The sequence below is a fragment of the Magnolia sinica genome, chromosome 9 (genome assembly GCF_029962835.1).
Source record: "Magnolia sinica isolate HGM2019 chromosome 9, MsV1, whole genome shotgun sequence".
Taxonomy (NCBI): Eukaryota; Viridiplantae; Streptophyta; class Magnoliopsida; order Magnoliales; family Magnoliaceae; genus Magnolia; species Magnolia sinica.
Window position 1 is genome coordinate 79,716,993 of NC_080581.1, and position 11,481 is coordinate 79,728,473.

General features: G+C 36.9%; 2 long non-coding RNA genes across 6 annotated transcripts; both read left to right on the top strand.

The window, feature by feature from the left end:
- The first annotated feature begins 1,530 nt into the window (after window positions 1-1,530).
- Window positions 1,531-4,144, top strand: LOC131255806 (uncharacterized). 2 transcript variants are annotated; one of them, XR_009176462.1, is made up of 2 exons: window positions 1,531-3,385; window positions 3,872-4,144. It is a non-coding gene; the product is annotated as an uncharacterized LOC131255806 (long non-coding RNA). The 2 variants fall into 2 exon arrangements; XR_009176463.1 differs by having other exon boundaries at window positions 1,531-3,380.
- A 1,049-nt stretch (window positions 4,145-5,193) lies between these two features.
- Window positions 5,194-9,625, top strand: LOC131255807 (uncharacterized). 4 transcript variants are annotated; one of them, XR_009176465.1, is made up of 4 exons: window positions 5,194-5,355; window positions 5,506-5,598; window positions 7,686-7,903; window positions 9,276-9,625. It is a non-coding gene; the product is annotated as an uncharacterized LOC131255807 (long non-coding RNA). The 4 variants fall into 4 exon arrangements; XR_009176466.1 differs by lacking the exon at window positions 5,506-5,598; XR_009176467.1 differs by lacking the exons at window positions 5,506-5,598; window positions 7,686-7,903.
- Window positions 9,626-11,481: the final 1,856 nt, after the last annotated feature.

The window sequence follows — 11,481 nt, forward strand, 5'->3', positions numbered from 1 at the left end:
CTTGTGGCTTCTTATTCAGCATAACTGGATCCCATCCACTCAAGTTTAAAGAGGTAAGTATTTGTTATAATTTATTCTATAGACCAATCACTTGGAAAAGTTTCTCTATTCTTCATTTCACTGAATGTTGTAACTTTTCATGCCTATATGAATGGGGTTGAAGTTTCTTATACTAGATAATGTCTTTGTTGTATCTTTGTCATATTGATTCCATTGGACAAAGATAACTTAATGGAAGTTAGTCAAATGCATTACCAACTGAAGGCACGCCAACTTTCTATGCAACATGATGTGAAAGTATTCTCACATATTTGGTCCATACACTTGCACATCATCCTTCATAACCTAATGTTGATGAATGCAAAGAAGTTCAAGCATTTGAATGATCAATTTACTTGTATCCTTTCTCTTCTCTGTTTTATTCGTTTCTCTGTACAAATTACTGGTCTTTTAATTGCTATAAATGAGGATTCTACCATGGGATGGTGTCTTACTCACATCATCCTTCATATACCACCATGTTGTATATGTAAGATCAAATCTGTCCATCAGTTGTATTCCTCCTTTCTTTGCGCTGCTCCCAAAAATCATTTAAACCCACAACTCAGATGTCCCACACCACAGGGAACAATGAAAATGGGACCCCAACCATAGGCTAGTGTTTGTGTGGAGCACAAATATGATCTTTTGTCATACATCTGATTCATGCACCGTGTCCCACCTCATAAGTTGACTGACCGGATCTTTTTTTCTTTTCTTTTTTTTTTTTTTTTTCCAGCCAAGGCATCTATGCAGTGAGGCTACAGTGAGTAAATTCCATGTTATGATCACGTGGAGGCATGTACCGTGCACAATAGAGTGAGGCCCACTTCACCTTGTATACATGATATAATGTGGAAGTTGGGCTTAGACCTTTTAGATGGATGGGATGAAATTTGCCCTATTTCCAAACACTGATAATCAACTGACTACATGAACGGGCATCATTGGCCGTGATCATTCAAAGGAGGTGGCATCAAGTGTCCCACTTTCCATCTCTAGTCCATTTTTCTTGAAATGGAACACTTCCACATGCAACACGGCACGTATACATGCATGACTTTGACAGTCGCCATTAGATGTCAGGGCCAACATGCTTTAATTTCCAACTGCTCTTGGAATTCCTAACACAAGAATCTCACCGGGTCAAGCCAGCCATGACCATCAGCGGGTCAAGCATCGTGGCACCATTTATTTATGCGAAAGAATCCGTGCACTATTTTTTTATTTTTAACTATTGACTGCCCTCATTTCTCCATTTCTTACTGAGTTTATAAATTATAGTTAGCAAACAGTACAAGCTACAAAATAGGATGACAAAGTGTCACACGATTACCTGATCTGGTGTGGCAATGAATTATAAGATGGGTGGGAAATTAATCCGGATGATTTACAGTTAACTGACAGTTTTGAAAGATACACATCATAGTGTTCCTACACACAAACCAAATGGTTTGCATCCCATTTCCCATTGTTTCCTTTGATGTACTACGGGGAAGGTGGAAGAGAGTCAATCATTTGCACAAAACTTATTCAACTCAAAATTATAGAGTCATACTAAACCTCCTTGAGTTGTGGATACCTTATGGTTAGTTTACAATATTCTAGGAAACGTGACATCAATTTGTTATTTATGGCTAAACCAAGAAATCTCGCATCAAAACCTTTTTCACGAGTCTCATGATCTTGCTATTTAAACTACAGAACACAGATAGATGTAGATATAGACAACCTACAATAATTGGATCATTCGGAAAAACAGGAGTACCCAACTCAGATGCTTGGATATTTGCATAAGGTATCTGCTACACAGAGACTTGGAATTCTAATTCAAATGGGACTTTGAACTCTTGACATAGATTTGTTGAACTCTTGTTTCTTTTTTCTTTTCTTTTCTTTCCTTTTCTTTTCTTCTTCTTCTTCTTCTTCTTTTTGACAAGATTGCTCACTCCATTCAGAAACTGTGTCTGTTAATGAGGCACCTTATACGATTTTTTAATGTACTTAGATGATGCATAGTTTGTTTTAAGATTAAAATGTGTAAGTGGTTGTTTTAAGTTATCACATTTGAAGGAAAAAGTCAAACTTGTGTACTAGTTGCTATTTTCTATGGATTGTTTTGTTTTGTTTATCATCTCCTCACTTTATGTAATGGATTAAGGGAGCTGTTGGTTTTATCCTCTTTGAATTATCCTTTTTTGAATTTTAAGCATGAACTCTTGAAAAAATTGCATGAACCTACAGTTGCCGTCTCCTCTAAAATTTTGGTGCACCCATGAATGATAGGGCAAGGTGTTCCGTATCCGTTACGATACGCCTATAAATGCCGATGTGTATAGGTAACGGCCATGACCGTTATGCGATACAGGAGTAAAATGGGGTGGTTAGTTTTTTGGGACCGTATCAGTCGTTATGGTGGTCGTAAAGGCCATTACGGGGCATAATGATCGTTACCCCCATAACGGTTGAAAAACAACCACTTTTTTATATTTAGATCTATTTCTCTCCTCAGCTTTTTCACTTTTCTCGTTCCAAAAAGTCTCGTAGATCATTTTACAACATATTTTGACCACTCGTACTAAAGTTTTTAAGATTAAAACTATAAATTTAAGTGATTTGATTGAATAGATCTTGAAAAAAAATGAACAAGTAGTATTTATGCCTTTATTTTTTCTAGTTGTAACGCTTGATTGTAATGTGTAAACATTAGATATATATAATCATGTTCACAAATTCACTAGACGGCCCGATACAACATTCTTACCAAAGAGTGGACTGTTACACTACAATAGACATGTTCAAAACAAAAAATGAATACATATATAGAATATTTACATTGTTCTAGATTTTCTACATATTTTTTTCATAATTTTTTGATCAAAAGAACATTTTCAACCATTACAGGAGTCGTAACGGTCGTTATGCCCTTGTATCGGCCGTTAGGGCCGATTAACGGCCGATACCCGTATCGGTAATGGTGGTGACTGTTACAGCCACCGTTGCCAATACAGAATACCTTGATCTAGGGTCACCTACTGAGTGTTTTATGTGTTCAGATGGTACATTTTATTGCAAATATTACCTTTTTTTTTAAATTTTTCTCAGCCTATATACATCTTGTGTATGACTTTGCCTATGATAGATAATTGCAGTTCTTATCTTGGTTTCTCATTGAATGTTTTATTTAGTTGGGAATCATTTCGCAAAGAATCATGGATTAGATCTACACAAGGTTGTATTCAAACAGGCTATTGATACAGGTCTCAAAGTCCGGTTCTGTAAAAGTGGAGAAGCTTATGAATGTCGAACGATACTCCTATGTGATGCACATTAGCTCGACTGTGAGGTCTTTTGCGTTCAGTCATAAATGGATGGAAAATAGAACTTTGACAAAGTTCCAAAGTCTTACATATTACTTCTACGTTTTGTACTAGCCACTTGAAATTCTTGATACATATTAGCTAATATGATATGAATTTGTCAATAATCTGCTGACCTCTACCAAAATAAAGGGGGTTTGGATCTTCCAATCTGATGGAGATTTGTAGGGCATCCTCCATCCACAGGGCTCCAATCCTGTTATTTTAGATTACATCTTCTTTATGATTCTGGAAAGTTGCATTCCCATAGCTTTTATCATGACAAAGAACCTTGAGTGAGCAAACAAGCTCCAATTCAAATACCTTATTATATGTCATTGAAGCTTTTGACACTGGATGTGTACTGTTTGGTAGCTATTGGCTCAAAACCTAGTAGAAAATTATTCATGTCTTTTTCTTCTTTTTTTTTCTTTCTTTTTCTTTCTTTCTTTCTTTTTTTTTTTTTTGTGCAGGTTACGGGGGACTTGTTGGATCATCTAACTAGCTGGGATGTTGGAACATAATCTATTATTGCAGTTTAATGTAGACCAGTGTATTTGGAAAAGTTGCACCAGTCCTCTATCTAGACCAGTGTATTTGGATGTAAGCTATTGCAGTTTGCAATTTGTTATTGATTGTGCTTAAAAGATGAACTTCATTTCTCTGGCCTACTGATCACAGTGCTACGAAGGGAAACAACTTTTTGAATTTGATTGGGCTCACATGATAAGATCTTGCCTTGTATTGTTGTGGACGATTCGCAAAGAACAACACTTCACAATTGCCCGATGCAAAGATGAAGAAATTTACAGTAGATGCTATCAAATTCAAAATAGATGACAGTATGTGGATTCATAATTTTCACACCATCCTTTGCATTTATGTTTTAATTGAAATGAGCATAAAGTTTGAAGTTTACTGTTTTTTCTTTGGTTTTTCTATGAATGAAGCATACCTTCAATGTCATGATATTTCCTTTCCTGGCTTTTTGCAGCTGCTGAACTGTATCACTTTGATGATGGGAAGGTACATGTTGATTTCCCTAATTTTGATATTTGAAGATGGGCACTATGAGTTGTTGCTAATGTATTTAATTCTTTCATAAGTTCTGTTTATTGATTTATTGCCTAAAAAAAGGTATCCCCCCCAATCATTTCCCTTCATCTCTGAAACCCTCACAGGGAGCTTCTGATTCCCGTCGATCTCTTTGTCCAAATAATCGGATCAATGTAAAATGGAGAAAATTGATCTCTCCTGCTTCTTCTAGGTTATGCAGATTTGTCGTTCATTCACAGAACCGATCCGATGATAGCAACTTCAGAACAGTTGGATTTAAGATGGATGGATGGGATAGAAGTTAGATCAAGTTGGTTGGGAGAAGCATTTTTGGTTTTACTGCTGCAGCTACCACTGTGATTGCCATCAGCTGCAATTCCTTGGGCCTCGCGGAGTCTCTCATCATCGCTTTCCCTGCTTCTCGTGGAGAGCTTGATCAGCCTCGTGAATAGGATTGAGAGGGCCTATATGGTCCTCGGCGACTACGGTGGCGACAACTCCTTGCTAACTCTTTGGGAAGCCCTTCCGTTCGTCGCTGTCATCAGTGGACAGGTTTGTCTCTCAATCTGTTTTCATATACTTTAGCTTCTTCATTTTTGTTATGTGGTTTACACTTTGATTTTATTTCATTTGATTGCAAAATTCTGCAAAATCATCGATTTTGGAGAGCATCGTCAGGCAGGATTTTCTTCTTAGGGGATTTGGTTGAAGTTCTGAATTTTTTATCCCTTTACTTTTATATTATTTATTTTTTTGAGTTTTTTCTATGGTGGATCTTGTGGTATTCTTGAAGGGATTGTCACATGTCAGCCATTGGTTCTGCAGCTGCACAAGACAGACAAAGGACAGATGGAGTATGTTGAGTTTCTTCACTCGCTAAAGAGGAGATTTTCAGGTTTAGGTAAATCTTGTTTTTCTATTGCTTCGTAGATTCGATGTTTGATTTATGGGTCTTTTTTGCACCGAAATCTCCCCTACATTGTCACTGCTTCTTGATTTTATTTTCATCTTGAATTCTCTCAATTGTAACTCGACGAGTACACACATACAGCAACAAACATCTTCAAGTAGGCAGAGGAACTGCAAGGGAAAAGTAATTACTCTCTACTACCATTGATCCGAAATGTTTTTTTAATGAAATAATGTATTTCCACCAAGCTCTTTTTTTAATAATTATTTAATATGTAGGTTGATTAGATTATTAAATGAATACATGGATATGAAAAACTAACATTGAATCATGAGGGAATGGAAAACTACAGATTTCATCAGTTACTCTGCTCTACTTTCTAGTCCATGAATTTGTTTTTGTTTTTATTTTTTTTTAGTTTTTTGTGAAATTCAATACAGTGGTTGATGAAGGATTTATTTATTTATATATATGATGAATTCCGCCCCTTTTTTCTCGATAATCAAGAAAATTAGAATTCCTCAAAAAATCATTTTCACTTGAAGGTATTCAACTTGGATCTGTTCGCAAGCGCAAATTGGGTTAACTTTGTACATGAGTCTGTCCCTCATTCTGGGATCTTTTGTCGCAAACTTCTCTGGAAAGTAGAAATTAGCTATTATTTCTAGCTTTTGATGCATTGATGATATAAAAAAGTATATTCTTTTTTTTAAAAAATAAAAAATAAAAAATTATGGGATGTGATTGTAGGATGTGCATTTCCAATATATTAACTGTAAGTTGTAGCTATCTTTGTTATCTACTAAAAGTTTTCAGTAAAATTATTCTTATTCAATGTATAGAATGTGATATTTCTAACAAAAAACAATTGAGGCAATAACTTACAATGCATTTTGCATATTTACAAACAAGTCCGTTCGCAAACATATTAGGATAGAGAATGTTAAAAATTCACCCTACAAAAAAAGCAAGGAACTTATAACATTATGGTTAAGTTGGATTTCCGCCATCAATAACGATCCAGCCTCCGGTGGTGATAAACAATCGTAAACTTTAATTTTCTTTTTATCTTTTTTCCCAAAAAATCCAATTAGATTCTTGTTTCATGTACTTAAAGCATTACTAACATTACTTATTAACTTGAGCATCAGAAACAAAAAAAAAAATGAATATGAATGCCTTATTAACATTATATTTGTAAGTATTTAGCAGCAACTGGCAATGAGTATTGGTGCAACTCTTGTGACAGTGTGCTAGCAGTCTGTAGTGCTAAATCCTCTGTTTGTTGCAACTTAAAAGTAGTCCATGGGGATCCAGATGTGCTGATGAGCACAGGACTTGCATGTCACCGTAACGCTTGTTGTGCATCGCCTTCGTATTCTTTTTTACGAAAGAGTTACCAAAGGTGCAATTGGTGTTTCTAGGATTTGGTTGATGATCGAGAAGAAGTATCTTATCCATCATTGTTATTGCTAAGTTTGTAATAAAAACTTCCTTTGTTTTGTAACAATTGATGATGAAGCTGCACAACAGTAGGTGTGTTGTCAGCTCTGAAGATTTTACCTGTTCCCTGTTCTGCATAGCCTTTGGTTTGCTCATTTAAAATGTGGTGTTATATTTTGGTTTCGTAGGTTAGTTTGAGAAAAGTGTTCACAATCAACAATTAATTTGATTTTGGGAGAAGAAAACACCCTTTTGAGTAATTCTTAACTGATTCGCCTGCCATTGCATGGTTACTACACCCCACGCATCACGCATTGTTATAAGATTAAGCTTTCCACTAAAGTTGAAATACTACTTTCTCACATAAAGTAACCTGGAACATTTCTAGAAAGACTGAAAAACAACAAATCTCCTTTAAACTCTCCCAAAGTTTATATTCACCTGATTAGAATAAAACTCCCACATTCCTACATAAGGGTATCTACGCCAAACATTTACCATATTTGTATTTTTCTAAAATCAGTTTAAATATCATTTCCAAACACAGTTTCAGGAAATACAAAACCAACCATGCTTACAAATGTCCTAGAATATGGGTGTTTGATCCTTATGGCCTAACCGGAAAAGAACAATCTGTAAATCCAGGAAAAGGTACCCTGTAAGACCTTGTAAGCATATGACAGGAGTAAAAGTATGTTCTGTCAACTAAAATTTTGAATAAGCCGATATTTATGTTCTATATTTGTATTTGGACCAACATGGCAAATTCTTTTGATGATATGCCACGAAACAAAACCGATCCATCAACCAAACTGTAGTGGTAAAATATCTATTTTTTCCTACCTTGTATTTGTCTTTTTAATGCTTTTCCATTCTAGGAAACTTTGAAGAACATATTGGAAATTGGATATCCAAGAGATGACACTTGATACGAAAATTCACCTCAATCAGAGTATATTGACCTCCCCCAGTACAGGCGAGCAACATGTGTGTTTGCAGCAACCATTACTCACCAACAGCTTTGATTCTGTTCACTCATCATTACCTCCTAGCTTTGCCACACTACTGACAAGCTGTTCAACAGAAAATTTGAAAGGTTATGATATGCAAACAAGAAGTGTTGTAGTCCTGGCATATTGTTGTGTAGATTTTCTTTTGCACATTGTTCAAAAATTGTGGCCTGACCGAAAGGCTGGTTGAGTTGACCTGTTCAAAAAGGTGGCAAAACATTCGAAGTTGATGATTTACTTGGAGTATTAGTAGTTTCAACCCAGCAATTTTCTGGCTTGTTGAAAACGAAGTGAAACTTTCAATTTCTTCTGGGAATTGCTAGCATTTTGTTTGGTATCATCTTTTTGATGATTGCGTTGACTCCTTTACTGCTTCCAACACAAGGAAAACCCAATTGAAATTGGTGAACTTTTGGCTTGTATTTAGGACTGTACATGAACCGAATTAGCTCGGTTAGCTCACTCGACTCGGTTCGAAATTGAGTTCGAGCCAAGTCAAGCTGAGTTTTTTAGCTCGAAAAAATTTCGAACCGAGTTCGAGCTTGCCTGAGCTCGACTCGACTTGGATCGAAGCCCAACTCGAATCGAACTTGGATCAAACCAGTTCGGTGACTCGGTTACTTTGATATTGATGTTCCTCACCAAGTGTTTGATGAAATGACTCTCAACAAAGTGTCTGCTGGTGGCAAGGAAGGTATGTATATGAAACAAATACCCTTTTTTTTCTTGATTTTAATGTTGCCTACAAGGTGTTTGATGAAATACCTGTAAAATTGCTGCTGCTCTTTTACATACAGTCAGAATTTGAAGGTGCAGTTCATGTGTTTGTGAAAACGCCACACAGGCGAACTCGGCTCGAACTGGCCCGAGCTGCTGACTGAACTAAGCCGAGCTGGCCAGTCAGGCTCGAGAACCGAGCCGGGCCAAGTTCGAGCTGGGGTCAGCTAGTGGCCAAGCTGAGTTCGAGCTGGGGTCAGCTAGCGGCCGAGCCGAGTTGAGTTGTGCCAAGCTCGTCTCGTGTACACCTCAACTTGTATTATTGGTTTTTGCTAGCTTTTTTTTTTTTTTTTTCCAGTTAGCTTGTTAGTACACCCCCACTGTCAATTCACACTTCAGTGTTGGCCACCTCCACAAGGGATTCGATACCATGACCTCAGTGTTGAAACGAGGTATCTTCACTCAGTCTGCCTCTTGGCTATGGATTAGGGTGTGGTTTCTGCTAGCTTGTAATTGAAAGGTCCCCTTCATGGTTACTCTTGTAATATGTTCTCTCTTTCTGTACCAATTTCTTCTGACCAAGGTTTACAAATGTTGCTGAGGCACCTGAACCAATGGAAATAGAATTCATGTACCAAATCATTGTATTGTTTTTTCTCTTGACCATTCAATTTCTTTGATATAATGTTCCTGCTACTCCAATATATGTTTATTTATTTATTTTGTTCTTTTTGTTAGCAGAGATACTTGTTGGATTCTTTTGATTACACAACTAGCTCAAAGTATTTGTTAGAGTCAGAACCTACATCGAGTGATTTGATTACACATTGGATTGCAGGGCTATGGACCGTGAAGACGATCAGCCCAACAGTGCCATCCATGTTCAACAAGCTAATGCATGAAGTGGCTTGATGAGAGATTTACCAGTTCGGTCTTCTCCATTTCATTCGAAAGTGTGGCCAATCTCGGAGTGGACCGCGTGAAGGATTTTTATTTATTTTTATGTATTCAAGACCATTTTCAACGTATTGTTGTAAATATTAAATATTTTATTGTAACGTAATACAATTTTGTTTAATATTCATTTTTAATTGTACCCTAACATTTTTTAGGTTTCAAATATTAAAAAATACAGGTTCCAACCAAAATAAAAAATAAAAAATTACCGGCTTTTGTCGTGGGTTGCACGGCTTTTGCCGGCGCTTCTCAAACCTTTGTTGTACTTTGGAAGGCATTTATCGACACTTGGACAAACATTTATTGACGTTTTTAATGTTCCTAGGCGCTTTTTCAGTGATTACTGGTGGCCAGCAACGGTGCTTCAGATGAATTTTACCGGTGTTTGTATAGGGTTTTGCTAGTGCTTTTTCAGCTTTCCCAAACACTTTTTAAGTGATTACCGATGGCTAGTAGATGTGCCGGAAAAAGGAAAATGGGTGCTGGAAAAGTCTACTCGATCACGGTGGCCAGTAAATGATGATGGGCACTGGTAAAGCCTTAGCCAACGTCTGAGTACTGATAAAGCTTTGCACTGCACTATTTTTGACCTTTACTGGTACTTTTGACCGCGGATAAAAGTCATTTTTCTTGTAGTGTATTTAAAAATCAATTTCAAACCTCAAAGAAAAAAATGCAAAGAAGGATTTAAAGGTAACGGCAAGATGCATCATAAAAATTAGGGAAGAAAACCATAATGGTCCATTCATCCGGTAGGTTACTGTTGAACTGAGTGAACGGCCAGTGGTCCAACTCAATCTATGTGTATATCCAGCCTAGTGATGGGTTGTTCTAACTTTTTTCTTCAAGTAATCCTCGTGGTATAGCCACTAGTTTTACAGGTATGCATGATGAGAGGTGCTTTTGTCATTTTAAGATATTAATATAAGTAGCCCGGCCAAGAGCAAATGCATATATCCTGCACTCACACCAAAACGTACAAGACTTCTTGTGTGACATGCAACAACTGTAGGCTAGACTCTTAGTCACAATATAAAACCATGCCTAAAATTTCTATGTTAACAATGTGTGGTCTGCATGTGTTTTGGATCAGGATGACTCTTGGATTATTATCTATTCATCCTAATTAGACTAGTTTGATGAATGGATTGGATAGAATATACACACCATTCAGGCCACACACATAACCTATGGTTGGTGTCCCCTCTTGCATTATTTCTTATGTTTAGGCCCAACTCAGTTGTGGATGTAGATGAATTTTTGTCTTATGCCCTAAAATTTCAGGCATACCTAATTTAGGGACTGGATGTCAGGCACACAAAATAGTGGGCATAGCGCTCGATTGTTGTTCGAGCTGTGCTGTAGGCCCACCTTAAAGGCATGCATGAAAATCATGCATATCCATTCATCAGGTTGGCAACACTGTAGAAAACTATATATGATTTTAAAAAATTACTCAATAATACAAGTGTGGCCAACTTGATGATCTTTAGGTTGGGACCAACCTTTCTAGGGATGGGTGTTATATACATTGTCACTTTAGCTATATAAATTCTTAATGTAAGGGAGCAATATTCTGTTGGTCTGAAATTCAGAGTTCCAAACTATGAGAAAAGCACGAATACCTTTTATTTTTGCACGTTCCCTTCGAAAAGTGCCCATGATTTGCAAATGGTCTCATTTGCTAAGCATGTGGTCCCTTTGAAAAGTGCCCAAAGTGCCCATGTATGGCAACACATGTTGCAACATGGGATATAAGTGTGAGATCCAATCCATCCACTAGGTTGTTCTGACCTTTTACATGTTTTCCTAAAATAAATCTGGTCCACTAAGCATGTGGCCCCCTAAAAGTAGATCAACCTGATTCTTGGGCTAGGGAATGAATATGGTGATACTTTTCTGATGGATGGTTGGATTTTGGCTTCATAGTTCCATGCTAGCATTATGGCATGTAGATGAGCTTTGCTGCACATGCATATAGGCTTAGCAA